The following is a 25362-nucleotide window of genomic DNA, read 5'->3' as shown; positions in this document are numbered from 1 at the left end:
TCCGTTTACCTCAGTCATATCCTTTTTAGATTTGTTTCTCTCCCTTCCCCCATCTTCCTCTTTCCCACTGTTATTTATAAACGTTATATACTTGTTTACAGAGAGAAGAATAAACTTTAAAATTAATTGTTGATACAATTGCCAAATGAATAATGTCCTGCTGTCCGCTTCTAAGCATCACAGGCATCTCTAGTCATCTCTTTTTAGTTGTTACCCTAGGATTGAGAAGACCAACAGCAGGAAAGTAGTGACTCACACTCAGAACCCCAAAAACAAACACCCACTAATGACTCACACCCTGGAACCAGGGAGATTTTGAGACTTTCTTTTGCTGAAAAAATGCATATGCAAACAACATTCCCATCGCCAGGAGGGCAAGCTGGCTCTTCCTGCACGGACCGGGGCTCTGCTGAGGTGGCTGCGAGTCAGGGATGTGTCACCGACCCAGGGATGGAGTTTACTGGGTTAGTAGATGGAGGGCAGCTAAAACTAGAATTTCTTCTTTGCTTTTTTCCAAATGCCTGCTGGAGAAAATCCGATGTATCCTGTGTGAGTCAGTTCTGAGTGTATCTGCTGAGGTAAGGGCAAGTTAAGTCACCACTCTCCATCCCCTCTGCTTGTTTTAATTGTGATTTTAATTAGCAAGCAGGTCATCTGAGCAGAGGTGTGGCCTTTCATCTGAATGCGGATTTTCTGTCTGTGTGGTCCTTGATTGGCTACTTGGATCTTATAATGATAAAAGAATTTTTAAAGTACTTTTTCTTTCCAAAGTTTAGGGCTTCACTGAACTTTAAACTTAGGGCCCTCAGTTTATATTTAGATAAAAAAAGAATTGTGAAGGTAAAGGATCTTTTGTGGCAAAGTGCTTTGAAACCCTGAGATGAAAAGGAACCCGTAAAGAGAAATTAACCTCATTTATTTTTTAAGCAGCATTTTGTTGCGTGTGTGGACAAATGTAATTTGAGGCGGCTTGAATTAAGAGACTCGTCTTCACTCCACTCATAACCCTCCCTGTCTCCAACTGAGTCGAAGGACCTCTTTTTTCTTTCACTTCTCTATTCCTCAAGCCAGAGCTTGTCTGGTAGGGAAGGCAAACTCAGGCTTGTAATCCATCCTGTCCCCCCAGCTCTGACCGCTCCCTGGCTGGGCTTCCACAGGGGCACCCAGTCTCCTATGTGGAAGATCCAAAGTTCTGCACAGAAAGGGAAAAGTGAGATGTGTGGAGTGGGAGACTTGCTTGGCTTTGCTTCCATTACTTTTGAGAACTCTCATTACATTCCTGAGTCCATTGATGCATACGTGGCAAAGCACTCAAAAGCGCTTTGGAGCAAGACTACTATTTAGCTGAGACACACTAGTACCACCATGCCTATTACTAAAATACTAAAATATTTCTATTTTGATTTGTAAATAGCCATTGCCCATGCCTTCACCATTTTCAAATATTTTTAATTGTACCAGTTTTTTTGTGAGCTAGGAGAGGGTTTACCTTCTTAGTTTCACACAGTGTTTAGCGTATCTTGTATATACTAATATGCATATTATGCATAGTATTTGAAATGGATATACTAATTGGTTAGGGGAGGAGAATGGAAAATTCCAGCTGCTTTTTTAGGCTGTCCGGGTAGTGAGAGACCAGCTTGGAGCTTCCCTGCAAACTGTATTTGAGTACTTCTAAGAGCGAATTTAGAACTGGAGTTCTCCCATTCATTCTCTTTGGGATTCTGAACCAAGGGAGGGCGCACAAGAGGATCAGTAACTGGATAGGAAACAATACCCTTCTACTTAGGAAGCACCAGCTGAAGGTCTAATAACCTCTGGGAGTCTGTGCTGGAGGCAAGGCCCAGGCCTGGGGCTAAAGTTCTGCACTTTCCAATCCGGAGATTCTCAGAGACCCTATTCCAGGTGCAGATACTGAGACAGAGGGGTCCAACGTTCCTGAGCCCACCACTTTAAGGCAAGTGGCCTGGCAAGAGAAAAATGGTCCAGTTCACCTGAGTGCTAGAAATATAGGAGAAAGAATGAAGCTTGGTTTCTGCTTTTGAGGTACACCCCCAAAATGTGGCCCCATTAATGTCTCGGATTTTGACCAATCACAACTTGTCTTCTGGTCGGTGAGAATAGAGGAGGGGAAGATGAGATCCTATTGAGAAAGCAGGCCCCAACATCACCCAGAGTATGCATTCATCTAACTACCAAGCGATGGTGGGGTTCAGTTAAAAGTGCAGGTTGGCCTGGTAGAGGGAGGGATACCCAACTTCTCTCCCCATAACATGTACTTCTCTCTATGGCTCCCTGGGCTCTGATGAGATTTGGGAAATGGCAGATAGCCCAGTCTCATAAACTCACATTTAGGGCTGTGGTTCTTTCCCTTGGCTACACATGGGAATCATCTGAGGTACGTTAAAAAATAAATTCTGATTTAATTGTCTAGGATGCATCCTGAGCATCAGGATTTTTAAAAATCTTTCCAAATGAAGCTTGCAAATAGTCAGATTTGAGAACCATTCCAGATGGCCTCTGAGAGCAAGAACCTCATCTCTTTTCTTTTCTTCTTTCTTTTTTGAGACAGGGCCTCACTCTGTTGCCAAGATTGGAGTCCAGTGGTGTCATCATGGCTCACTGCAATCTCCAATTAATGGGCTCAAGTGATCCTCCTGCTTCAGCCTCTTGAATAGCTAGGATTACAGTTGCTTGCCACCATGCCCAGTGAACTATTTTATTTTTTGGATAAACAGGGTCTGGCTCTGATGCCCAGACTGGTCTTGAACTCCTGGCCTCAAGAGATCCCGCATCAGCCTCCCAAAAGTGCTGGGATTATAGGCAGGAGCCACCATGTCTGGCCTGCATAACTTCAAGTGATGTAACGGCATCATGCTATCTTGGACAATGTGCTCCTAAGTTCCACCTTCTGGGTCATTGCCTTCGTCTTGTGCAAAAAAACAAACAAACAAACAAACAAAAAAAAAAAAACCTATAGCAAACACCTAATTTTCTTACTCTTCTGTTAAAAAACAAGGGAAAAAATAATATATTAGCTATTTACTGCAACTAGGTACTCTGATAAGTTATTTTGAGACACGGTGTGTCATTTAATCATTTTTACAAGTTTTAATTTTTCAAAGTTTTATATGTACATCGTTTTTAAAGTTCAATAATGTTCCTGTGGAAATTAGCAATCCTCTGCTTTTACCTTTCTTTTTCCTTAATTTGCACTTCCCAGAGGTACCCACATTTGCCCTTTCAGGTATTCTTTTAACATTTTCCACTCTATGTTTAGGTAATAGGTTTACCCTGCTATTTCTTGATTTCTTACTTTTAGAGACAATCCGTTGGCTTCCTAATGTAAAAGATAGAGTTAACTCTCTTACTCCACCTCTACAACATAGAAAAATACATACTCTCTGATATCCTAATTAAAGCATAGATTTTGGTTAGATCAGTATTCAGTTAATTATGTAATATTATTCAAAGCTGGGCTGTGTAGTTTTTTGTTGTTTTGTTTTGCTTGATACAGAGTCTCACTTTTGTCACCCAGGCAGGAGTGTAATGGCACGATCTGGGCTCACTGCAACCTCCCTCTCCCATGTTCAAGTGATTCTCCTGCCTCAGTCTCTCGAGTAGCTGGGATTACAGGCGCCTGCCATCATACTCGGCTAATTTTTTTTTTTTTTAATTTTAGTAGAGAGGGGGGTTTCACCATGTTGCCCAGGCTGGTTTCAAAGTCCTGACCTCAGGTGATCCCCCTATGTTGGCCTCCCAAAATGCTGGGATTACAGGTATAAGCCACTATGCCTGGCCAGTGTTTTGTTTCTTTTGTTTCTGAGACGGGGTCTCGCTCTGTCACCCAGGCTAGAGTGCAGTGGTATGATCATGGCTCACTGCAGCCTCAACCTCCTGGGTTCAGGTGATCCTTCCACCTCAGCCTCCCAAGTAGCTGGGACTACAGGCACTTGCCACCACACCCAGCTAGTTTTTGTATTTTTTGGAGAGACAGGGTTTCACCATGTTGCCAAGGCTGGTCTCAAACTCCTGAGTTCAAGCAATTCGCCCACCTTGGCCTCCCAAAGTGCTGGGATTACAGACATGAGCCACTGCACCCAGCCTTCATTTTTTATTTGCTCAATTTTCTATGTAGCTTATATTAAGTTATCTTCAAACACTCTTCCAGAAGAATACATCTCCTGTGAATATGTTTGCGCGCATCCGATACTCTATCAAATTCTGTCTTTTAAAAAGAATGATTGCTACTGGTGCTTTCTTTGTGTATGCTCCAATCTGGACTGGTTGTGCTCTAGACTTGAGAAAGCTATGTCCTAGGATCTCCCTTCACCATCATCTCAGGAAAAACCTAGGCCTCTCTCTCATGTTGGATCTCTGCTTTACTCTTTCTTGGCTTACTTCCTCATTTTATTGGAACATATCCTCCAGTAGCTATGTGAGCTTCCTGGGCTACTGTTCCACTAAACATATTCCCCAGGTTGTATGAGAGGAAAATCATTTGAGACTTTGTTTATGGAAACATATCATTATGTTAGCTTTATAGTTGGTAAATAGTTTGGTTGGGAATGCTGGATTGGGACTCATTTGCTTTCAGAATTTTGAAGACATTGATCCATTATCCTCTGGGTTCTAGGGGTTTGTTCAGCAATCCACTGCCATTATGATAACTAACCATTTGTATGTTACCTATTTTTACATTCTATAAGATTTTAAGATATTCTCTTTTATCTCACGATTATAAATGTTCATGATAATATGCCTTGGCATAGTTAATTTTCATGTATTGTCCCAGCTCTTGGTGGAATCTCTCATTACAGAAGCTAGTATCCCCTACTTATGGAAATATTCTTTTTTGAGTAGGAGTCTTGCTCTGTTGCCCAGGCTGCAGTGTAGTAGCACGATCTCAGCTCACTGCAGCCTCCGCCTCCTGGGTTCAAGTGATTCTCCTGCCTCAGTCTCCCAAGTAGCTGGGATTACAGGTGTGTGCCACCATGCCCGGCTAATTATTGTATTTTTAGTAGAGATGGGGTTTCACCATGTTGGCTAAGCTAGTCTCGAACTCCTGACCTCAGGTGATCCGCCTGCCTCAGTCTCCCAAAGTGCTGAGATTACAGGCATCAGCCATCACACCTGGCCTGAAAATATTCTTATGTTATTTCTTTGATAATTTCCTCCTCCCTGTTTTTCAGGTTCTCTCTTTCTGGAACTCCTATTAAATAGTTGTTGGATGTTCATGACTGGTCCTCTCTTCTTATTACATTTTATTTTCTATTTTCCACCTGTTTGTATTTTAGTTCTACTTTCCAGGAGTTTCTAAAAAATGTTATCTTTTAATTATTCTATTGGGTTTTTTAATTTCTGCTAAATGTTTTTATTTTTCAAAAGCTCTTTTCATTCTGTTTGTTTTATCCTTCAGTAGTATCCTATTCCTGTTTTGTGGCTGTGATATATTTTCCTATTTCTCTAAAAATATTAATATTAATTTGAAGTTTTCTCCTTCCTGCATAGCTGTTTCCTCCAAGTGTCTTTTGCCCCTCCCATGTTTTGTTGCTTAATTTTTTATATTAGAGATTTTCCTTTGATTTGGTAGCAATTGATTTTTCCATTATGATCAGTAATGGTAAACTGTAAAAGTGGTTGGAAGCTCTGAATGTGTGGAGTGACCTACCTGGACTCTGGGTCAGAGGTCATGGCTGAGCGCAATTGCTCATGCCTGTAAACCCAGCACCTTGGAGGTCAAGGGGGTGCAGATCGCTTGAGGCCAGGAGTTCGAGACCAGCAGGACCAGGCAAAACCCCATCTCTATTAAAAATACAAAAATTAGCCAGGCTTGGTGGCACACACCTGCAATCCCAGCTACTCAGGAGGCAGAGGCACGAGAATCTGGGAGGCAGAGATTGCAGTGAACTGAGATCACAGAGACAGGGTTTCACCACACTGGCCAGGCTGGTTTCAAACTCCCGACCTCAGGTGATCCGCCCTCCTCAGCCTCCCAAAGTGCTGGGATTACAGGCTTGAACCACTGCACCTGGCTGGACTTAAAATTTGAAAAAATAAATTAAGAGTTGGTAATGATAATTCAGTTGCATTAGAACAAAGGAAGGCCTGTGGTGGTGAGATGAGTAAAAAACAAAGAAGAATTAAGAAAGTAATGAAAAAAGTAAGAGTTTCGTCTTACTATGAAAACTGAGAACTAGGTATCTCTAAAGAATTCCCCTGAATAAATTCGAATCTAGGCTAACCACCTGAAAGAATATAGTACCAAACTCATCAAAACATTGTATCCTTTAACCCCAGAATTATAAAAGTTAGGTAGTCATTTCAATCCCAGAAACATAAATCTATTTAAGCTAGCTCCCACATGGCTACAATAAACCATCTCATAAACATTAATGGACAGAAAAACTCCACATTTTATGTTTAAAAATTATTAAATTTGTAACAAGGCTAAATTAGAAAATTGGTTTACTGAGAAATTATGTAACAATAATTTTTAATTTAACTGGTATGAAATGCAAATCAAGTGTTAGGACAATATGGGTCTGGTTTCCTGTCTAGAAAACCAACATGAAAACATTTTTCAAAATGTCTCTTTTCTGTGCATGCATATCTTTATGGAAACAGCTGTTCAAAATTTAGCATAGCTCACTTGCTTAAACCTTGTGGGGTTACTAATTTACGTTACTGATGTTTCGGTTTTATTTATTTATTTATTTATTTTCTTTTTGAGACGGAGTCTCTCTCTGTCGCCCAGGCTGCAGTGCAGTGGCAGGATCTCAGCTCACTGCAACCTCTGCCTCCCAGGTTCAAGTGATTCTCCTGCCTCAGCCTTCTGAGTAGCTGGGATTACAGGCGCCCACCACCATGCCTGGCCAATTTTTGTATTTTTAGTAGAGACGGGGTTTCACCATGTTGGCCAGGCTGGTCTCAAACTCCTGAGCTCAAGTGATCTGCCCACCTCAGCCTCCCAAAGCACCTGGGATTACAGGAGTGAGCCACCATGCCTGGCCTGGTTTTATTATTTATTTATTTTTTTGGATCTGCAAATTACCTGATTTTCTCCAAAAGAAAATGTGCATGTTTTCTGACTCTGAAACATGACTTTTGTAACCATAGAGCAAATATTTCTTTAAAAAAAAATTCTGCTTAGGAGTCCAGCATTTCCTCTGCTAGTGTTTGATAGGTGATCTCATTTAGAGATCCTAGGCCACCCAAAGTTCCCAATTTTCTCAAATTTGTCAAATAGACATACTGTGCTTTTTAACTTTCAGAATCTGGTTGAGACAGTGGAGGTACAAGCTGGCATGGCAGGATGCGCAAGCTGTGGCCATCCGAAGCACAGCCTCGGAGGATGCAGAGCGGGGCAAATCCTGCAGGCCATGGGGCCAGGACGGTGGTCTGGGACAAGCCTGGAGGCATCAACCAGGGTGTCCACCTAAATAGCATTCTTGATCTTTCTGTTGACTCCATTAACAGAGTCACTGTTAGAGCTATGAGGAGCTTAGTGAATATAATATATAGTGAATATAGTGTAATAAACGTGTAGATTGTGGCTGGGTGTGGTGGCTCATGTCTGTAATCCCAGCACTATGGAAGGCCAATGCAGGAGGATTACTTGAGGCCAGGAGTTGGAAGCTACAGTGAGCCATGATCGCACCACTGTACTCCAGCCTGGATGACAGAGCTAAACTCTGCCTCTTAAAAGAAAAAAAAAAAAGATGCTAATTGCTATCCATTTTCAGCAATGAGAATCCCTTGAATGTTTACAAGGTACCCGGCCAAATTTTGAGACTTGCCATCTGGTAGTGTTCTTTGGATTGCTTCAACTCATACTGGTAAAGGCATATCAGTCATTATCAGTTGTTATTCCATCTTTGTTTGAGAACTAAGTTTGGATTAAGTAACCTTTCGAAAAATCTAGATTTGTTCTGCTTTTTTATTTTGTCCATGGAAAATCATTTCAGTTCTTTTTAGGCCTGGCTTTCTTCTGGGCTTGGCATTTCAGATTTGCTTCTAATCTGTGAATAACCAACCAAATTAATGGGCTGCTTTGAACATCATTTTTATCTGGAGAGACGGAAATTCCATCGTGCTTCAGGTCATAAGTCCTATTGCCAAAAAGTTTCCCCAAATGACAGCAGTTACGTATTTGAGATTTATTGGCGAGTTTGGGTGTCCAAGAATGATATGAGTAGGAAAATGAACACTTTAAGGGAAATCCTGAACTGATTCAGAGAGACTCCTGCAATCTTTTGAGGTTACTTGTCCTTTTGGAAGAGTGTGTGTGTGTGTGTGTGCGTGTGTGTGTGTGCGTGCGCATGCGTGTGTGTGTGTGTTGTCCTCTGGAATTAGTGAAAATATAGTCAGTGGTCTATTAGGTTCAATATTGAATAGAAGTTCCTCCCTCTGGTCACAAAATGAAATGGCCAACATTGCAGTTTTCAGGACAGTTAAACTCATAAACAAATTTCAAAATCTTTCATCTGAGATATTTTTATGAGTAGGCACAGGGTTTCTGAATGCATCATACAATTGGATCGAAGCCTGGAAAGTCACTCCGGTGTGTTTGAACAAACTAGCCCACGAATACCATATTTTTTACATTGGACCCAGAATCTATCTTATCTGTTTTTCACATTCTGGAATAGTTGAAGTATATTTGTCCCAAAGTCTTTTCAAAAACTTTACTTTTGTCCTTTTACAAGGCTAGAAAGCAATAAATCAAGAGGATAAATCCTGGATCTGCAACTCAAACTGGATAAAAACTTTTGTAGCTTATAGAATTCTCTTTCTCTCTCTCACACACACACAGACACATACACACAGTGTGTCAATTATGAGTGTTACTATTTATGGAGTTAATATTGTCAAATGGGCATATTGCATTACACTTATGATACAGATAGTATATGCATACCTACATATCTTACCTGTTTTAGTTAATCATATAGTGAGATGAACTATGTTGCTATGAGAAGACAGAATTAGGTAAAATACAGGTAATCTGATGATTTAAAATGTTTTCAGAATGACTGCAATTATTCAGTCATTAAACATTTGGATATTTCCTAGATGTCCCAGACTCTGTTCTAGGCTCTGGGAATATAAAGTTTTTTGTTTGTTTGTTTTTTGTTTTTTAAGCTATGTACCAGCTGGGCACAGTGGCTCATGCCTGTAATCCCAGCACTTTGGGAGGCCAGTAGATCACTTGAGGTCAGGAGATCGAGACCAGCCTGGCCATCATGGTGAAACTGTGTCTCTACTAAAAATGCAAAAATTAGCTGGGGATGGTGGTGGGCCCCTGTAATCCCAGCTACTTGGGAGGCTGAGGCAGGAGAATTGCTTGAACCCCGGAGACAGAGGTTGCAGTGAGCTGAGATTCCACCACTGCACTCCAGTCTGAGTGATAGAGCGAGACTCCGTTCAAAAAAAAAAACAAAGTTGTAGGAGACAGTGCATATAAATTATGATTAATGACACAAATGCTGTAAGAAATTTTTGAGCAAAGGGAATAAAGAGTTAAGCTAGCTAACACACGTGGGAAAGTTTTCAGAGAAAGAAAACTTTTTATTTGAAACTTGAAGTGTTAGTAGAACAAGCCTGGTTTAGAAAAGGGTCAAGTACATTCCTGGAAGAGGTGCTATATAGCACATCAGTAGGATTCAACCAGATCTGATTTCCTTTTTCTTTTTGAGACGGAGTTTCGCTCTTGTTGCCCAGGCTGGAGTGTAATGGCACGATCTCGGCTCACTGCAACCTCCACCTCCCGCGTTCAAGTGATTCACCTGCCTCAGCCTCCCGAGTAGCTGGGCTTCCAGATATGTGCCACCATGCCAGGCTATTTTTGTGTTTTCAGTAGAGGTGGGATTTCTCCATGTTGGTAAAGCTGGTCTCGAACTCTCGACCTCAGGTGATCCGCCCGCCTTAGCTTCCCAAAGTTCTGGGATTACAGGAATGAGCCACCGCGCCTGGCCCAGATCTGATTTCTAAGGTGAGCAAAATATAAATTAATTGAATTTCATGAGCTGAGTATTTGGATTTATTGAGCCACTCTTGGAGTCATCTTAGACTCTTCTCTCTCACACATATAACATACCCAAGTTTTTGGCAAAAGCTCTTAGCAAACTATCAACTCTGTGTTCAAAACATATCCCAAATCCAACCATTTTTCCCTACTTTCATGGCTACTAGCCTGGTTCAAGTCACCATCAATTCTCACCTGACTACTACAAAAACATACTAATTGGTTGTGTTGGTTCTCTGTTGCTGTGTAACAAATTGCCACACACTTAATAGCTTAAAACCACACACATTTATTATCCCACCATTCCCATGGGTCAGGAGTCTGAAAATGGCTTAACCAGATACCCAGCTTACAGTCTCCACAATCTGTAATCAAGATGTAGGCTGGCTATATTCTCATCTGAGGGATTGACTTGGGAAGAATCTGACTCCAAGCTCATTCAAATTGTTGGTAAAGTCAATTCTTTGTGGTTATATAACTGGAGACCCAGCTTCTCACTGGCTCTTGGCTGGGAGCTATCTGTAGGTACTAGAGGTGTCTCATAGTTCCCTGACAAGTGGCCATCTCCACAGCAATTCACACCACGGTGGTTTGCTTCTTTCAGCATAATCAGCAGAATCGCTCCGGTTGGCTAAGATGAAGTCTTACGTAATGTAACATATTCATGAGAATGACATCCATCATCTTTGCCATATTCTGCTCATTGGAAGCAAGTCACAGGTTCTGTCAGCACTCAAGGGAGAGCATTACACAAGGCATGACTCATTGGAGGTCAGCTAAGGCTGTGTCAACCAAATTGGTCTCCCAACTTCCACTCATGTTCTCCTACTGTTTATCTTCTATACAAAACCCAGAGTGATGCTTTCAAAATGTAAAATTTAACAGTGCCATTCCCTTGCTCACAACCTTCTAATGACTTAAAATCTAAAAGGCCCATAAAATCATATCTATGTGATCACTGGCTACCTCACTTGCAGTCCCTCTGTTTATTCCTACCCAGTCCCATTGGAATCCTTGCTGTTCTGGAAATAGGCCAAGCACATGTCTGTCTTTGCATTTACTATTTTCTCTGTCTCAAACACTCTATTCCAGTAGATCTTTAAGACTTGAACCCTCTCTTCATTTAGGTGTCTGCTCAAATGTCACTTCCTCAGGGGGATGTTGAGACAGTTTGGCTCTTGTTGCCCAGCCTGGAGTGCAATGGCATGGTCTCGGCTCACTGCAACCTCCGCCTCCCAAGTTCATGCGATTCTCCTGCCTCAGCCACCCAAGTAGCTCAGACTATAAGGTGCACGCCACAATGCCTGGCTAATTTTTGTATTTTTAGTAGAGACAGGGTTTCACCATGTTGGTCAGGCTGGTCGTGAACTGCTGACCTCAGGTGATCCACCCACCTTGGCCTCCCGAAGTGCTGGGCTAACAGGCGTGAGCCACCGCACTTGGCCTGAACAACACATTTCTAAATAGCTAATGAGTCAAAGAAGAAATCACATAGAAAATTAGAAATACTTTCAGATGAATGAAAATTTAAAAACCACAACCTACCTTAAATTCAAGGCAGCTAAATTGGTGCTTACAGGGCAATGTATTGCTCTAAATGCCTATATTTTTAAAAGAGTAAAGGTCAAAAATCAATAACCTAACTTTTCTCCCTAAGGAAATAGAAAAAGCAGAGCAAACTAAACCCAAATCAAGCAAACACCAGGAAGAAAATGATAACAGTTATAGCAGAAGTAAACAAAATAGAAAACAGACCAGAGCAAGTGCATTCAGGGTGCTATGGCCATAGAAACAAAATAGGAAATAGAATAAAAACAAAGAAAATTAGCAAAACTTAAAGTTGGTTGTTCGAAAAGATAACCAAAATTGACAACAGTTAGCTAGGCTGACAAAAAAAGAAATAAAAGAAAAGAAGACTCAAGGTACTAAAACCAGGAATGAAAGAGATGACAGAATGTGATGAACAATGATATGCCGACCAATAAGATAACCTAGATGAAAGGGGCACATTCCTAAAAAGATCCAAACTATCAAACTGCTTAAAAAATAGACAACCTGGGCCGGGCGCGGTGGCTCACGCCTGTAATCCCAGCACTTTGGGAGGCCGAGGCGGGCGGATCCTGCGGGTCAGGAGAGTCGAGACCACGGTGGAAACCCGTCTACTAAAATAAAGATGCTTGGTGGCGGTTGTGAGCCTGTAGTCCCAGCTACCGGGAGGCTGAGGCAGGAGAATGGCGTGAACCGGGAGAAGTGAGCTTGCAGTGAGCGAGATCGCCACGCGCTCCAGCCTGGGCGACAAGCAGACTCTGTCTCAAAAAAAAAATAGACAACCTGAATAGAACTATAACAAATAGAAAGGTTGATGAATCATTAAAAAATCTTTCTTTTTTTTTTAATTTTTGAGATGGAGTCGCTCTTTCAGGCTGGAATAAATCTCACTCAGTTATGGTGCATCATCTTCTTCTTTTTTTTTTTGAGATGATGTCTCGCTCTGTTGCCCAGGCTGGAGTGCAGTGGCGCTATCTCGGCTCACTGCAACCTCCGCCTCCCAGGTTCAAGTGATTCTCCTGCCTCAGCCTCCTCAGTAGCTGGGATTACAGGTGTGTACCACTACACCTGGCTAATTTTTGCGTTTTTAGTAGAGACAGGGTTTCACCATGTTGGTCAGGCAGGTCTCAAACTCCTGACCTTGTGATCTGCCTGCCTTGACCTCCCAAAGTGCTGGGATTACAGGCATGAGCCACCACACCCGGCCAAAACTTTTCTTTAAATAAATGCCCAGAACCAGATGACTTCACTAGAGAACTCTACTAAGTATTAAAGAGGAATGAACACCAATCCTTCACAAAACCTTCTGAAAATATGAGAAGGGAACACTTTTCTACTAATTTGAGAGATCAATACTACCCTGATACCAAATACTAGCATACTAGCAAACTGCATATAAAGAGGATTATGCTGGCCAGGCGCAGTGGCTCACACCGGTAATCCCAGCACTTTGGGAGGCCGAGGCAGGTAGATCACAAGGTCAGGAGATCGAGACCATCCTGGCTAATACAGTGAAACCCAGTCTCTACTACAAATACAAAAAATTAGCTGCGCGTGGTGGCATGCGCCTGTAGTCCCAGCTACTCAGGAGGCAGAGGCAGGAGAATGATGTGAACCTAGGAGGCGGAGCTTGCAGTGAGCCGAGATCACACCACTGTACTCTAGCCTGGGCAACAAAGCAAGACTCCATCTCGGGAAAATAAAAAAAAAAAGAGGATTATGCACCATAAATAAGTGAGGTTTATCCCAGGAATATAAGACTGCTTTGATGTACAAAATAAATGAATATAATGTACCATATTGATAGAATAAACACCAAAACCATATGATCTTCTCAGTAGATGCAGAAAAGCATTTGACAAAATCCAACACTCTTTCTGAATAAAAACACCCAACACAAATAGGCAAGAAAAGTAACTTCCTCAATCTGATAAAGGTCATCAACAAAAATCACGTGGCTACCACCATACTTAATGGTGGAGGACTAAATGCTTTCTCCCGAAGATCAGGAACAAGAGTGGGATGTCCATTCTTGCCCTTCCTTCCTTCCTTCCTTCCTTCCTTCCTCCCTCCCTTCCTCCCTCCCTCCCTTCCTTCCTTCCTTCCTTCCTTCCTTCCTTCCTTCCTTCCTTCCTTCCTTCCTTTCTTTCTTCTTTCCTTCCCTCCTTCCTTCCTTTTTTTGATGGAGTTTCACTCTTGTTGCCCAGGCTGAAGTGCAATGGCACCATCTCAGTTCACTGCAACCTCTGCCTCCCAGGTTCAAGCGATTCTCCTGCCTCAGCCTCCCGAGTAGCTGGGATTACAGGCTACCACCACCATGCCTAGCTAATTTTTGAATTTTTAGTAGAGACGGAGTTTCACCATGTTGGCCAGGCTGGTCTTGAACTCCTGACCTCAGGTGATCTGCTGCCTTGGTCTACCAAAGTACTGGGATTACAGGCGTGAGCCACCTCACCTGGCCAAATTTTTCACTTTTTGTAGAGATGAAGTCTCACTATGTTTCTCAGGTTGGTCTCAAACTCCTGAACTCAGATGATCTCTTGCTTTGGCCTTTCAAAGTACTAGTACTATTTCAACATGTTTTGTAATTTTTTTAGCAACAGAGTCTCACTCTGTCACCCAGGCTAGAGTGCAGTGGCACAATCACAGCTCACTGCAGCTTTGAACTCCTGGGCTCAAGCAATCCTCCTGCCTCAGCCGCCCAAGTAGTTGGGACTAGAGGAGTGTGCCATCGTGCCCAGCTAAATTTTTAATTTTTTGTAGTGATGAGGTTCTCGCTATGTCTCCCAGACTGATCTTAAACTCCTGGCCTCAAATGATTCTCTGACCATGGCCTCCCAAAGTACTGGGATTACAGGTGTGAGCCACTGGACCTGGTAAGAGTATACGTTTTGCACTTCTTTTGTTTAGTTTATTCTTAAACATTTTATTCTTTTTATGCTGAATGGAATTATTTTCTAAGTTTCATTTTCAGATTGCTAGTGTATAGAAAAACAATTGATTTTTATATATTGATCTCGTATCCTACAAACTTGCTGAACTCATTCATTAGCCCTAACAGTTTTTTGTGGATTCTCTAGAATTCTCTATATTTCATGTATGTATGTATGTATGTAAATAGGAATAGTTTTAGCCCTTCCTTTGCAATCTGGCAATCTCAGTGCCTTTTAGCTCGTAAAAAAAAATTTTTTTTTTGGAGACAGGGTCTTGCTTTGTCATCCAGGCTAGAGTGCAGTGGCACTATCATGGCTTATTGCAGCCTCGACTTCCCAGATTCTAGTGATCCTCCCACCTCAGCCTCCCAAAGTGCTGGGATTATAGGCGTGAACCACCGTGCCTAGCTCATTCTTACCATTTCTGTGTACCGTTGTCCTAGATATTCTAACCAGGGTGATTAGGCAGGAAAAAATAACTGAAAGGGCAGCCAGGTCCAGTGGCTGACACCCGTAATCCCAGCACTTCGGGAGGCTAAGGCAGGTAGATCACTTGAGCTCAGGAGTGGGAGAACAGCCTGGACAACATGGCAAAAACCCCATCTCTTCAAAAAATACAAAAATTAGCCAGTCATGGTGGTGCATGTCTGTAGTCCCAGGCATCCAGATTGCCAGATTGTTGAGGAAGGGCTAAAACTATTTATATTTGCATACATACATACTTGAAATATAGAGAATTCTACAAATCCCACAACTCGGTAAATAAATGAGTTCAGCAAGCCCCAGCGAGACCTCATCAATATATAATCAGTATTTCTACTAACATCTAATGAAAACTTAGAAAAACTAATTCCATTCAGCTAAAAATAAAATATTTGCGTAAACAAACAAAAAAGCATGCTACTTCGATATTTCCCTATCCCAATGCTGAAAGTCAGCAGGTTAAGATCGGTCTCTTGAGCTCTTGAAAAATCACTAAAAGTGAAAAGGCACGAACGCGATATTCCTGGTCTAACTGCTGTGAGCTGAAGTGTGGTAGGAGTTCTGATGACAACAGTGTGCCACTGCACTCTGGCGCAAGTGAGATTTCTGTTGTAAAAACCCCACGCAAACATGTTGGCTCAATGCTAGTACTGAAAGGCAGGCAGTTCGGGAGTTTGTATGGCGATGAAAACATGAGTGAAATTTCATCTCTCTGCAAAAGTGAAAATTGGCCGGGTGAAATGACTTTCGCTTACAATCCCGGCACGTGAACCAGGCAGCAGATCACTTGAGGTCAGGAGTTCAAGACCAGCCTGGCCAACACGGTGAAACTCTGTCTCTACTAAAAATAAAAAAATTATCTAGGTATGGTGGCACATGCCTGTAATCCCAGCTACTCGGGAGGCTGAGGTAGGAGAATCACTTGAACCTGGGAGGCCGAGGTTGTGGTGTGCTGAGATCGCACCACTGCACTCCAGCCTGGGCAACAGAGTGAGACTCTGTCTCAAATAAATAAATAAATAGTGAAAAATTAGAGAGGCATGATGGTGCATGCCTGTGGTCCCAGCTACTCAGGAGGCTGAAGTGGGAGGATCATTTGAGCCTGGGTGATCAAGTCTGTAGTGAGCAGTAATTGTGCCACTGCATGCCAGCCTGGGTGACAGAGGTACATCCTGTCTGAAAACAAACAAATGAAATAAACCAAACATATGTTGAAATAGACTAAAGGAGACTTAAATGAATGGAAAAACATTTCATGATCATGGATCAGAAGACTTAATTTTGTTAAATATTGTAAAATATTGTTAAAAAGGCAATATTTCCTGAATTGACCTAAAGATTTAATTTGATCCCTATCAAATTCCCAGCTAGCTTCTTTGCAGATATTGACAGAGTGATGCTGAAATTCACATGGAAATCCAAAAGGAAACCAAAATAGTGAAAACAATCTTGAAAGGGAACAAACTTAGAGGACTCATGTTTTGATTTTAAGTCACTACAGGCCGGGTGCGGTGGCTCAAGCCTGTAATCCAAACACTTTGGGAGGCCGAGGTGGGCAGATAATGAGGTCAAGAGTTCGACACCAGCCTGGCCAAAACTGTGAAACCCCGTCTCTACTAATAATACAAAAATTAGCCAAGCATGTTGAGGGGCGCCTGTAATTCCAGCTACTCAGGAGGCTGAGGCAGGAGAATTGGTTGAACCCAGGAGGCGGAGGTTGCAGTGAGCTGAGATTGCACCACTGCACTCCAGCCTGGGTGACAGAGCAAGACTCCATCTCAGAAAATAAAAATAAAAATAAAAATAAAGTCACTACAAAGTTACAATAATCAAGACAGTTTGGTACAAACGTTAAGAATAGACAGGTAGATCAATGGGACAGAATTGAGGCTCCAGAAATAATTGATCTTGACAAAGGTGACAAGATAATTCAATGGTGAAGGTAAAGTCTAGTTTAAATGATGTTGGGACAACATTCGCATGCAAAAGAATCAAGGTGGACACCAATCTCATGCCATATAACAAATTAACTCAAAATGGATTAAGTACCTAAATGTAAGAACTAAATTTTTGAAACTTTTAGAGAATGAAAAAGTTGAAATCTTCATGATCTTGAATTAGGCAATTGTTTCTTAGATCTAACACCGAAAACACAAGCGACCAAAGAAACAAATGGATAAATTGGACCCTATTTAATTTAAAATAAAATTTAAATTTAAAAAAAATTTAAAACTTTAGGATGTTGAGGCAGGTAGATCACTTGAGCTCAGGAGTTCGAGACTAGCTTCGGCAACAGTGAAACACTGTCTCTGCTAAAAATACAAAAATTAGCTGGATGTGGTGGTGCACACCTATAGTTCCAGCTACTTGGGAGGCTGAGGTGGGAGGATCACCTGAGCCTGGGAGGCAGAGGTTGCAGTAAGCCGAGATCGTGGCACTGCAACCCAGTGTGGGTGATAGAGTGAGATCCTGTCTCAAAACATAAGTAAATAAATAAATAAATAAATTTAAAACTTTTGTTCATCAGGGAAGTGAAAACACAATCCAAACAAATGGGAGAAAATACTTGCAAATTATATATCTGATAAGGGTTGAGGGGGATCAGAATATGCCACTCTAAAATATGTCACTTTGGCATAAGCATTATTTGGAGCTGAAGACAAGAAACAGCAGATACAAAAGGAACTCTCTGCTCTGCCCCTTTCTACCTAAAACTAAGGCTTAAATTTCCCTTTATGAAGATGTCTCCTCTGCTCTCTCCTATACCAGAAAGAAGAAATTACTCTTATCACTGGAGATAGTACCTACTTGAATCTGTATAATAAGTTTTATCAAATTAGTCGTTATCTTTTATTTGTTTCCTCCATATATTAATCTTCCCACAACTTACCAACCCTAGAAGCCCAAATCCCTTTTCCTTTATCTTGTCACTTCTCCATAATCCATTTTCCTCTGTTGAAATAGTATATAAACTTTCAAGTTTTCACTTTCTGTGAAGCTCCCACATGCATTGAAATAAACCTTTTCTCCTGTTAATCATCTACTATTGGTTTAATTCACAAGCCTTAGTCATTTAACCTAAGAAAAGGAAAAGTGGGTTTCCTGCCCTACAGTCTAGTATCCAGAACATATAAAGAATACGTCCAAGTCAATAATAAGACAGTAATCCAATTTAAAAATGGGTCAAGATTTGATTAAAGGCCAGGTGCAGTGGCTCACGCCTGTAATCCCAGCATTTTGGAGGCCGAGGTGGGCGGATCTGTTGAGGTCAGAAGTTCAAGACCAGCCTGGCCAAGATGGTGAAACCTTGTCTCTACTGAAAATACAAAAAGTTAGCCGGGCATGGTGGTAGATGCCTGTAATCCCAGCTACTCAGGAGGCTGAGGCAGGAGAATCACTTGAACCTGGGAGGTGGAAGTTGCAGTGAGGTGAGATCATGCCATTGTACTCCAGCCTGAGCAACAGAGCGAGACCCTGTCTCAAAAAAAAAACCAAAAAAACCAAAAAAAAAAACCTTTGATTAGATATTTCTCTACAGAAAATATACAAATGACCAATAAACACATGAAAAGATGCTTAACATCGTTAGTCATTAAAGAAATGCAAATCCAAACCACAATGAGTACCACTTCATCCTTAGCACATTGACTATAATAAAAGAATTAGACAATAACAAGTGTTGGTGAGGTTGTGGAGAGAATTTGGAACACTCATAGAGTGCTGGTGTGAATGTAAAATGGTGCAGCCACTTTGGAAAACAATCTGGCAGCTCCTCAAAAAGTTAAACATAGAGTTACCATATAACCCAGCAATTTCACTCCTAGTTATATATCCAAGAGAACTGAAAACATACATTCACACAAAAACTCATAGGAATGTTCAGAGCAACATTATTCATAATATCAAAAAAGTAGAAACAATTCAAATGTCAACTGAAAAATGGATAAATAAAAGGTGATATATTCATACAATGGAATATTATTCAGCTGTAAAGGGATGAAATAGGCTGGGTGCAGTGCCTCAAACCTGCAATCCCAGCACTTTGGGAGGACGAGGTTGGTGGATAACCTGAGGTCAGGAGTTCGAGACCAGCCTGACCAACATGGTGAAACGCCATCTCTACTAAAAATAAAAAAAATTAGCTGGGTGTGTTGGTGTGCGCCTATAGTCCCAGCTACTCAGGAGGCTGAAGCAGGAGATTTGCTTGAACTTGAGAGGCGGAGGTTGCAGTGATCCGAGATCGTGCCACTGCACTCCAGCCTGGGTGACAGAGCAAGACTGTCTCAAAAAATAAAATAAAATAAAATAAAATAAAATAAAATAAAATAAGGCTGAAATAGTAATACATGCTATAACATGGATAAACCTTAAAAACATTAGGGTAACTGAAAGAAGGCACACACCAAATGCCACATATTTGGTTATTTTGTTTATATGAAATTTCCAGGCCAGGCGCGGTGGCTCACGCCTGTAATCCCAGCACTTCGGGAGGCCAAGGCAGGTGGATCACCTGAGGTCGGGAGTTTGAGACCATCCTGGACAACCTGGTGAAACCCCGTCTCTACTAAAAATACAAAAATTAAAAGGATGTAGTGGCAGGCGCCTATAATCCCAGCTACTCAGGAGGCTTAGGCAGGAGAATCGCTTGAACCTGGGAGGCGGAGGTTGCAGTGAGCCGAGATCGCACTATTGCACTTCAGCCTGGGCAACAAGAGCGACGAAACCTTGTCTCAAAAAAAAAAAAAAAGAAAAGAAAAGAAAAGAAATTTCCAGAATATGCAAATCTATAGAGACAGAAAAGAGATTATTGGTTTCCAGGAGCTAGAGGGAGGAAAAGATGGAAAGTTAGTGCTAATGTAGTAAACACATGATTTCCTAGGGGTGATAAATATATATATATATATATATTTTTCATTGTTGTTGTTGTTGTTACAGAAGAGAGTGTGAACACAGTTTCCCACTGCCAAAGATTATGCAGTTGAGTTCTCCACATTTGGGGAAATTGCAGGGATCAGCACATCCAGAGTGCAATGGATAAGCCTCACCCTGGGAAAATCACCTTTGTGATGATGGTATTTCACCTCCCAGGTAAGTATGAAAATATTCTTGAATTAATTAGTGGTGAAGATTGCATAACCTTGTGAACTTACCACAAATCCTGAGCTATATATTTTTAAAGGATGAATTTTATGGTGTGTCAATTATATTTCAATTTTTAAGAAAGAATCTATAAAATTTATAAAGAAGTTGCTTGTAAGGAGTTACTTAAGTAAGAATATATTTCTGGCTGGAGAGACATGGCTCTTCATGGCGTCTACAGACAGGGTAGGAAACCCAATCCACTTCCCTTCCCTAATAGGTAGGTTCTGCTCTTCACTTTATCCAAATGTCCCCCACTCTTTTTTTTTTTTTGAGATGGAGTTTCACCCTTGTTGCCTAGGCTGGAGTGCATTGGCACAATCTCGGCTCACTGCAACCTCTGCCTCCTGGGTTCAAGCAGTTCTCCTGCCTCAGCCTCCTGAGTAGCTGAGACTATAGGTGTGCGCCACCACACCCGGCTAATTTTTGAATTTTTAGTGGAGACAGGGTTTCTTCATGTTTGCCAGGCTGGTCTCGAACTCCTGACCTCAGATGATCCGCCCACCTTGGCCTCCCAAAGTGCTGGGATTTACAGGCGTGAGCCACTGAGCCCAGCCTCTTCCTCCATTTTCTTTCTCATTCTCTCCCCTGCTTTGTTTCTCCTGTCAACTCATTCCTTGATCACCTATGTTTTCCTTTTCCTTTTCATGTCTTCTCATCCCTCTATCCGGGTCTCTAACTTTCCACGCCTGCCTCCTGCTTCTTTTTTCTCCCTTCCTATTTGCTCCCCTCTCTCCTAACTGGCCACAAAATGGAAATAAATGATATTTTAAAGCATTTTTGTAAGAATTATGTACTTTTGTGTTTGCTTAGGTAGAAAAGGACACGATTTTGATGTTTAATGTTTCTTTAAGGAAAAACAACTCTAAATTAATTACATTGTTGGTTTTGCTTTAGGAGATGTAATCAGGAATTTTTAAAAAAGAAAGACTATCCACCCATGCTATATGACTAGTTAGAAATAAATAATTGAGGCAAAATACTTTCATGAACATTATAAAGTGATTTGTAAATATGAGCAGACACTACGGGTAAACACTGATAATATCTAGTGTGGTGGTGTTCACTGGCAGCTCTTAATTATTATTTGGCTGTTCTATGTGTAGACATGTCTGAGTCAACCATTTAGGCTACAAATTGAACACCTCCAACACAGACAGTTTTGTCTGAAATATAAACATAATTATATTATCCCCCAGGAACATCCTTTTCGAACTAAAAAAAAAAACAACAACAGAAAAAACCCAACATGGGTTGTAAGTTCTTCTCTCGTGAAGCCATCTACAGAATGTCCAATTATTCTCTGTCGTTGATCTGGAAGAGCGAGTAAGTACAAAAAGAACACCATTAACCACAAAGTTGTCATCTTCTTCAAATAAAATTCTGATCTCTGGCTTGAATGTTGAAAGATTCACTGTTTACTTGTGTGAATAGGTCGAGAGAAATAACTTTTTTCTTACCAGTCATTTTATAAGAAAAGTTTATTTCATTTGTTGACAAAATGTTAAGAAAATGAACTGGTTAAGTCTCATTGGTCTTCATGATTGAAATTCTAGCACCCAAAGTGGTAGTGTCAGAGCAATGAGACATCCAGATAATGGTCTCAGAAGCCTTCCCAAACAATGTGGCTGATTCATTAGAAGGAGGAGGGGGGAGAAAAGGAGGACTCAGTCCGTTCCTAAGAGGCCATCTATCCTGTCTTGAAGCTGACAAAGTGCTTTACTATGGGGCCTACTTTGGTATATTGGTACAACTATTATTGAATGTTAGAATTATTTTTAGATACTAAGTTTTAAGCACTCTCAGGACAGCTAAAGAAGGTGGATTCTCATCCGAAGCGTTTCTGCTACTGACTGACTCCAGCAGTCAGCCGACTGGCACCTTTAAGATCCATCTAGTATGGTTTGAAGAGCTTGGTAATTGTTTGTCTTTCGTATGCTGCACAAAGACTCTGTGTCCGGGTTTGTCAACCGTGCAGCAAAAATGAGTTTCCACTTCTTGCTGAGCACACAACTAGACTATTTTTCCAAACTTGCCTTGTAGTTAGTTGCAGCCACACAATTGAATTCTGATCTATGGAACGAATTCTGATCTATGGAACAGAATAATGATCTATGACATTATTTCAAGACATACGTAAGTCTCTTCTCTGCTCTATTTCCCCCTTTACTGGCTAGATGTTGATGACAGTGAGGATTTGAGGAAAGGAGAGCTACATAATAAACTTAATGTAACATAAGGGGCCCTGATACAGAGAGAGTCCACCACCCCTCAGAAACAACAACCTCTTAGGTGACCAAGAAATAAACTGTTATTATGTTTCAGTACTATATATTTTGAGGTCTATTTATTACAGCTGTTAGTACAAGCCTATGTCCCAGTGCATTAGGATCGCTATAACGAATTACCATAGACTGGGTGGTTTATAAACAACAAAAATTTATTTTTCATATTTCTGGAGGTTGGGAGTCCAAGATCAAGATGCCGGCAAATTCAGGGTCTGGTGACAGAAAAATTGGGAGAGGAGAGCATAAACATTCAGGCCATAGCACCCTAACTACTAACTGATTGGAATGGCTAGTAATTCAAGTATTGCAATTAAAGGAAGCAGTGCCAACAGATGTACCTTCACAGAGGGCATGGTAAATATGTCTTAGAAGAATAACTCTTTTACCTTTTCTTTTTTTCTGAGACAGTTTCACTCTTGTTGGCCAGGCTGGAGTGCAATGGTACAGTCTCAGCTCATTGCAACCTCTGCCTCCTGGGTTCAAGTGATTCTTCTGCCTCAGGCTCCCAAGACGCTGGGATTACAGGTGCATGACACCACACCCAGCTAATTTTTGTATTTTTAGTAGAGACGGGGTTTCACTATATTGATCAGGCTGGTCTCAAACTCCTGACCTCAGGTGATCTGCCTGCCTCAGCCTCCCAAAGTGCTGGGATTACAAGTGTCAACCACTTGTATTTGTACTTTCTAAGTTTTTGTGATACCATCTTATATATATCTTATATATACTAGGCAGAGTGCACAATAATAATAGATTAAATGAGGACATTTTTATCCCTCTTGATTTCCTTTTGTTGTTGTTGTATTTATTTTTTACTCCAGGACAGTCTACCAAGTTGTTGTTTTATTAAAGAAAGGGCCTCAGGCTAGGCGTGGTGGCTCATGCCTGTAATCCCAGCACTTTGGGAGGCCAAGACTGGCGGATCTCCTGAAGTCAAGAGTTCGAGACCAGCCTGACCAATGTGGTGAAACCCTGTCTCTACTAAAAATACAAAAATTAGCCAGGCATGGTGGCGGGCACCTGTAATGCCAGCTACTCAGGAGGCTGAGGCAGGAGAATCACTTGAACCCAGGAGGTGGATCTTGCAGTGAGCCACGATTGCACCATTGCACTCCAGCCTAGGTGACAGAGTGAGACTCGGTCTCAAAAGAATAAATAAATAAATAAATAAATAAATAAATAAATAAATATATAAATAAAGGCAGGGCCTTACTATGTTGCCCAGGCTGGTCTTGAACTCCTGGGCTCAAGTGATTATCCTGCCTTGGTCTCTCAAAGTGCTGGGATTACAGGTATGAGTTACTGCACCTGATCCCCTCATAATTTTCTAATTTTATTTAGAAGTTTCTGGGAACTTCCTGGAAAACAGATTCTGAGAGTCTGAGATTTTTGTGCAGAAGGTTAACTGTGGTGTGCTTTCAGGATCAGAACTTGTGAATAGTAAAAAAAAAAAAAAAAAAAAAAAAAAACCAGAACTGGGCAAAAGAAGAAGTTGAACTCCTATGCAATTGCAAAAGAGGCCTCTGCTGATCCTACAGCGAGCTTTGAAGCTGTGATAGCCCTTCAAAGTGGTTCCAAAGGGAGGCAAAGTGTCTGGGCCATTTTGGATGCTAGCTGTCCCCAGGAAGGAGTGTAACTTTTTTTTTTTTTTTTTTTTAAGATGCAGTCTTGCTTTTGTCACCAGGCTGGAGTGTAAGGTGCGATCTTGGCTCACTGCAACCTCCGCCTCCTGGGTTCAAGTGATTCTCCTGCCTCAGCCTCCCAAGTAGCTGGGACTACAGGCACATGCCACCACACCCAGCTAATTTTTGTATTTTTAGTAGAGATGAGGTTTCCCCATGTTGTCCAGGCTGGTCTCGAACTCCTGACCTCGGTTGACCCACCAGCCTCGGCCTCCCAAAGTGCTGGGATTACAGGTGTAAGCCACCGCCCCCGGTCGAAGAGTATAACTTTGGGCTAGATAACTTCTTTCAGCCCAGGGCAATTCTTTGAGAGAAACTGAGTTGTGAGTTGTGAGCCATCAGCAAGCAATATCCAGCAGCTGGAGGAGTCAGTTCCCTGATCCAAAAGGGATCTGGTAGGGCCATACACTGTATACATATTAGATGGACTGTATTATTTTGTTACAAAAAGAATAATAACAGGATAGAAATAAATATAGGTAGAAATTCGAGTAAAGAGGAAAGAGAAAAAAGCATAAATCAATATTTGAGGAAAAGGGAAAATATAGAAGAAATTGAAAAATAACACTAAAATACAAAATTTATGTTTATTTGTCATAAACGGTGATTTCACAACACAGTGCACTCTAGTTGAAAACAGGCATTAAAATGGCCAAAGTCACGTGGTACATCAGAATTAGAGTTATAGAAAACACCTGTGAATCATGTTCGGCGGCTTGGGCTGTAACCTTCAAAGCACATTAAAATGATTGGAAATGCATTCTGTTAAACGATTTACCAGCAGAGGTCATTGAGTCAGAAGAACACTTTCAGAGGATAAAGAGGCAGTATGATGAATATTGATGCTGTGAGCAAAGGAATTTAGGTTTAGCAACTTCGAGTCTTGGCCTATCTAGGAATTGCTGACTTTTAATTGTCCCCTGGGAAATTCAAAATTTTTGTATATCTGGCTTTGGAATCCATTATGAGAATATTTTGGCAGCCTACCGACCATCCCACTTTGAGTTCCGCCAGAAGCTGACCCTGACACAAAGATTCAAGGACCAGTGGTTTATTTAAAAGTTGCAGGAAACATTGGTATGGCAGGGCGTGCGACACAGGGATAGAAAATGCAGCCACTCAATGGTACGTTAGAAGCTTAGCCCCACTGTGAAATAAAACACACACTTTAGAATTACCTTGGCTCAAGGACTAGGAAGCTGGGGTATCAATCACCGGCACTTATTGGTCATTGGTAATGGCTCCTCCTGGGCATGGTAATT

General features: G+C 41.4%; 1 non-coding gene across 1 annotated transcript; it reads right to left on the bottom strand.

Annotated features, from left to right (window-relative positions):
* Window positions 1-19923: 19923 nt before the first annotated feature.
* On the bottom strand, window positions 19924-20087 carry LOC116274064. Its single transcript, XR_004182540.1, has one exon. It is a non-coding gene; the product is annotated as a U1 spliceosomal RNA (small nuclear RNA).
* Window positions 20088-25362: the final 5275 nt, after the last annotated feature.

The sequence above is a fragment of the Papio anubis genome, chromosome 2 (assembly GCF_008728515.1).
Source record: "Papio anubis isolate 15944 chromosome 2, Panubis1.0, whole genome shotgun sequence".
Taxonomy (NCBI): Eukaryota; Metazoa; Chordata; class Mammalia; order Primates; family Cercopithecidae; genus Papio; species Papio anubis.
Note: the sequence above shows the minus strand (reverse complement) of the source record. Positions and strands in the feature narration are given on the sequence as shown.